Source organism: Teleopsis dalmanni, chromosome 1 (assembly GCF_002237135.1).
Source record: "Teleopsis dalmanni isolate 2A chromosome 1, ASM223713v2, whole genome shotgun sequence".
In the NCBI taxonomy this organism is placed as follows: domain Eukaryota; kingdom Metazoa; phylum Arthropoda; class Insecta; order Diptera; family Diopsidae; genus Teleopsis; species Teleopsis dalmanni.
In genome coordinates this window covers 169,617,484-169,623,655 of record NC_051846.1, presented here as the reverse complement: position 1 = coordinate 169,623,655, position 6,172 = coordinate 169,617,484, and positions in this window count along the sequence as shown.

Sequence of the window (6,172 nt, the reverse complement as noted above, 5' to 3'; positions counted from 1 at the left end):
AATAATTACAATGATTATAGTTTTTTAATGGCTATGATTATCATAATAGATAATAAAAATATAATTTATATTATTTATTAAATAATTTATATTTATATGGTAGATATTTAAATATTAGTTTATATAAACGATTTTACTTGTCTACAAGTTTTTATTAATATATTCTATTATTTATATATATTATATTATTTAATATAAAATTTTTGAATTTATTTATCGACCTGTCATCATTAGGTTCGCGATCTAACATAAATTAATATTACTAAAGCTATATCTACGTCATCCTCTTTATTCTATTGTCTATGTTGCACAATATTGCAATCATCGTCATCAGAATTATGATCCTACACATAAATCAATTTATGTTAGATCGTGATCCCGATAGTGACTCTCAAGACGAGTCGAAATATAGAATATAATAAAAAATATTAAGCAAACATTGAATTAACCAAAAAAAAGTGACCTATAGCCGGATTAAAAAATATATAAAAACCATTATATTATTGAGTATTATATTATTTATATATTAATATATCAATTATACATCAATTGGCAGTATGACAGTCTGAACATTTTTTAAATGAGTTTCGGTAGTAGATAGAGAGCGCTATACTAACCTTTCCCAGATATCTTGCAGCGCTTAATCCGATACTAGGTGTTAATACTAGATTCTAATTAACCTTAAATGATACAATGAATCTTCAACATTTTTCTTTCTATACGATTTTTCTTTTATTGGGTCCCGAATATCAACATATTTTATTGAAAAAATAAATAATATTGTAATTAATTAACTTCATGGACGAAATCCAAAACATGGTACAACATAAACAAGTGGAACTATAATAACGCAAGAAGCTTTACTGGAAACAATTGGTAGTCGAAGGTGCGAACTTCGTGCCAAGTTTAAGGGTACTATAATGGGTTATATTAGTCTCCAAGTGTAAACGTTGATAATTGTAACAACAAGCTAACTTATATGGTTAATTTAAAGTCTAAACATAGGCTTATAAAGTTTTTAGTACTCTCATTTTTCTGGAGAAAGTTTGAAAAAGACCTTACCTCAGCAAACAATTAATCATGTTAACTCAGGTTAACTCCGATAAGTTAATATGAGAAACGTACGCTGCAGACGTTCGTTGACAATATGTCTCTGTAGGTGAAAGACTGACGAATCAAACCAAATGAAGTCCACATTTACTACCAAACAATATAGCTACCCGCCTATCTCATTAAATTATGCACAATTATTCCAAGCTGTAAAGACAAATATTAAACATTTTAGAGTAATCTAACATTTTCTTAGTCGTTTAAGTAGATATTAATATTTTTCACAAATACATACATATATCGAATCAAATCAAAGTTTATCTGTCAAATCACATAAAACAGCTGTTAATTTCAGGGTAATCTTGTATCTAGAGTATAGTAAATTAATCTCGAGTGTTATACATTTTGCCCTAGATTTATTTATCGAAAGTGCTATTAAGTTACCTATCGGTGCTTTAAAACTTCTCTTAAATATCATACTTTTAAAGAAATTTATTATATCTAACTAATCGATTGTAAATAATATACAAAATATAAAATATAAATTTTTTTATTGTGAAATTTTAATATAATTCCAAAAAGTAGTCAATTATTATATTGGGTTTTCACATACACTTAGCATGATGAAATCTTATCATTTTGTCTTATTGCTAAACTATTTCAAATTCTCATTATGAAAAGGAATTAAAATGATTGATAGATGTCTTGACAAAGCACTTAAGACAATATTGCCCATCATATACCATATCAAAAAAAAAATACCATACTAGAAATACTAGAAAAAAATGTAAGACTTCACTTAAAGAGCTTTAAACTATCAGTTTTCATATGAAAATAAAATGAAAACATGCATAAACACAAAATAAATATCTTTTGAATTTAATGAAAGGGGAGAAGACATCAATGATGTTTAATTCAATTCTAATTCCAATTTCAATTGAAACGCAAATTCCCCATACAATGGAATATTCTTATTTTTGTTTACTCAACATCGAATTGAATGAAAATTAAAAATTATTATTTCGTTGGTAAATTTGTAGGAAATATATTGTTTGAACATTCAGCAACTGTTGTCATCGCCATCCGCCAACTGAACACAATCTGCCACTAACAGAAAATACCAAAAAAGTATCTTGCCGTCTGGCACGGACAGCAGATTTTTATGTAAATAATTAAAAATTCTGCTTGGCCCATGAGTCATCGCAACATTTGGTTGCAATTTCGACCCACTCCTAACAGAAATACGTTTTGCAAAATTTTTATATGTTTCAATATTAAAAATACGCATTTTATAGTTTGGATATTTAAGTGTTTTTTTTTTGTGTTTCTAAAATAATAAAATATTTTTATGTTGATATAACTTAACCATGAACTTTATTTGAAACTATAAACCAAAGATAACTGTGAAGTGTTTATATGACATAATTTTGTCACTTCAAGTAAGTTTTATTGATTTCACATATGGAAAGTTTGGTTAATATCATATAAAGACAAGATTCCTTTTTAGTTTTTTATATCATAATAAATATTTTATGAGTTAGATGACGTCATTGTTATTGAAATATATAATTAAGTCATACTAAATTGAATCATTTGCAAAATTAAGTGATTAATTATTAATTGCGTTATCGAATCTCAGAATGGTTACAGGCTCCTCGGGAAGGTATGCAGATCTGAGGTCAATTAATGCTTAGTCTTATGAAGTGAAAAGCAATAATCCAGTCAAGGCGTAAAGAGGAGTTTTGAAGATACCTCGAGTTAACAAAGAGTAAAACTGCTCGAATGCACTGGTTCAAATAGCTTCAACATAATTAATGTCTATCAACGAAAGTGAAAAAAATGCTATACGAGGGACATTACATATATTTCGAACCTTATAATGAAAAAATACTAATTTATCGCTGAAAATTGCTTTATTGTTTCTTGAAGTATTCTCTTTTATGATTAACACACTTTTGTATGCATTCGAACGACTTGTCAAAGCATTATTATTTTATTACTACTGTTAGGTGATGTGACACTGAGACCGTCGGGGCAATTGTGCCTATTGTCCCTTCTGAGTTTAGAGTAGGTCCCTTAGCCAATAAAAAGTAGTATAGAACCTACTTTACAGAGTTTTATTGCTTCGTCCATAAGAATGTACAATCTCAGGAGCTTATTTCGTATGTCCATTAACGCTGAGCATTCTAATAACAGAATCTACGGTTTGCATCCGTTAGTATACCCAGTCTTGTAAGGTGGTGTTTTAATTTACAGTGCTCTATTAGGATTCCAATTATGATTCTAAATTTTTCTTTTGGTAGATTTATACAATTCTGGTATCTCTTATTGTTATATTGTTATATAAGTGATTTTGATTGTTTTAATCCTGGTATATTATCCCAGTAATCCTTTTTATTTTGGTTCTCCGTTATTTTTATTAAAGAAAGGAGTGTACAATGTCCCAGTCCACAAGAAGGTTCCGACCCTATCATTTATCGACAAATATGGAAGTAAGTTGGTCATGCACTCTTGTCTTGATTATCTACGTCGAAAGTCAATTCGATTTCTTCGCGAACACTCAATTTACAAATTACTATAAGGCCGTGTGCGAGTAAATTGAAGTAAACTAAATTGAAATTTCCTAAAATTTTTTTTACTGCACTTATGTAAATATTTATTTATTGCATTTATTTCACTTATTTATTATTTTTGGTTAAAAGTTTCGAAATTTATTTATTTATTTAACATCTTATAAAATTTTCACAATGGCAACACCAAATTTACCTAATTTTTTTCTAATTTACCTTAAATTCTGGTAAATACCACCATTCGCTGCCATACCGACATAATTTACTATTTCCCTCAATTTACCATCAATTTACTCGAACTCGCACACGGCCTTAGTAATACAAATGACAATTTTTTGACAAAAAGTCTAAGGGAGCTTATGTCAACCTTTCGTATTAAAATGTCAGATGACACCTGACAATAATCAGTGTTGCCAAGGTTCAAAATATAAATAGTGACCCTCGTATTTTGCAATAGTTTTTTTGTTAAGTATAAAAAGAGAACTGTATTATAATTATTATTAATTTTTTTAAGACCATAATTTATTATGAATATAGTATGCATGAAAGTATTAAACCAGCCCTTTGGTGCTTTACAAATGCAATTATTTTTAATAAACTCAGTGAGCTCATTTATTGTCGGTCACACGGTGAAGTCAATAATTATATGTAAATAAAAAACTAAATTTCAACAATTAAACTTGTTTTCAATCTATAAATCTATAGTTATATTTGTAAATCAAAAGGAAAAAAAAAAAGTTATTTATTATTTTGAAATATGCTTTTCTTACAAGTGTTTCCTTTGAACACTAATAATGTCTTGTCATGCATTTCTATAACAATTTTTCTTCGTAAGCAATAAAAAAGCATTAATTTATACAAACAACTTATTTTAATCATACTTAAAAAAAATTTTTTTTTCAAAACAAATTAATTTTTTTTTATTTATAAAAAATAGTTTAAAAATAAACACGCTGCTTGCACAGCATGCAACCATTGTGATTTTATTCGTTGAAATGCACAATAAACTGAAAAATATTCACAATGAGCATTGCCGCCTTTATTGTTAATTTTTTTTTCCTCATCTACTATTTATAAACTTTTTTTACAAATTATCTTTTCAATGAAATCAAAAACATTTCGTATAAAAGTTGAGGTTAAAATGTTGCTAAATAATTGTTTATCGTCATTGTTTTATATTGTTTATTTTAAATTACATTAAATCAAAGAAAAAGTTTACAATAACAATGATACGAGCTGCCATCGTGAACACATTTTCACATTTCCATTATTTTGATTTATTTATTGTTAAATTCTTTTTTTATTTGTACTATACATTTATTTATATAGTGTTTTGTTTTGTTTGAAATTGGTTTTTGTAATTATTATATATTGTTTAATATACGTAAACATTTCCCGCTCCAGACATGCTATTTTGTTGAATTAATGCACTTGTGGCTTCACAATGTCACGCATCAATTGTCCATAATTTTTTTTTAATTTTCTAGGCATTCAATAATAATAAAAACTAAACTATGTGACTAATGATTTTTTATTTTTTGGCTTTAAATATAATAAAAGCCATTATTTTCTATATATATGTAGTTCTAGTCATTGTATTAACCGGAACTTTACAAAGCCATATTGGATCTACAAACAAAGGAGTTTCATGGTTATGATTTCTTTATATAAAAGTTACTATCAACAAATAGGATCTGTTATTGATTATACGTTGGATTATATATAAGGCACATAGACACAACGATTTAAAAAATAAGGCAAAATCTATTTGAATCTATTTTATCATGTTTAGAGTACTCTTCTCCGGATTCAATGAGGCAACGTTTTTTTTCAATCCTAGAAACAATTAAAAAAGTCGATTGTTAGAATATCCTTTCAAGCGCACAGTTTTTATTTTCTCAATCCAAATCAGGCAAATACAATGATTTTGAAATGATCTGTGATTAATTTTTAAAGAAGTGGTTTTGAAAAGCCAATGGAATATGAGATGATACATTATTGTGGTGCAAAAGCAAAGAATTGTCTATTTATTTATTTTTATTAAAAATCAGGGACATTACATAATTCGTAACAAAGATCTCAATAATTTATTAATTAATTTTATTGAATTATAACATAAAACTTTGCTTAGCGTAATTTACATAAAGAAAGTAAAAAAAATTGTTAACCTCAAAATAATAAATCTGAAGTTTAGAAAAGAATGGGAGTTTTAGAACCCTAATAAGTGATTTTTAGTGCTAATAAAAAGAACCGCAAGTGTGAATTTACAATATATTTTTCACATAGAGATTAATAATTTCAAACTGCAATTTTATATCTTCAAACTTATCTTATTATTAGGCCGTGTATCTCAATAAAACGTTTAACCTATCAAGCACGTTTCATTATTGGACGTTAAGATAAAGAAAAAAGATTGATTTTTATATTGCTATACATATATGTATCCATAGATATAAACATATACATATATGATAAAATAAATTAAATCATATTAAATTATATTACATTTGTGAAAAAAAAATATAAGACAAAAGCGAAAAATTTTAACCGCA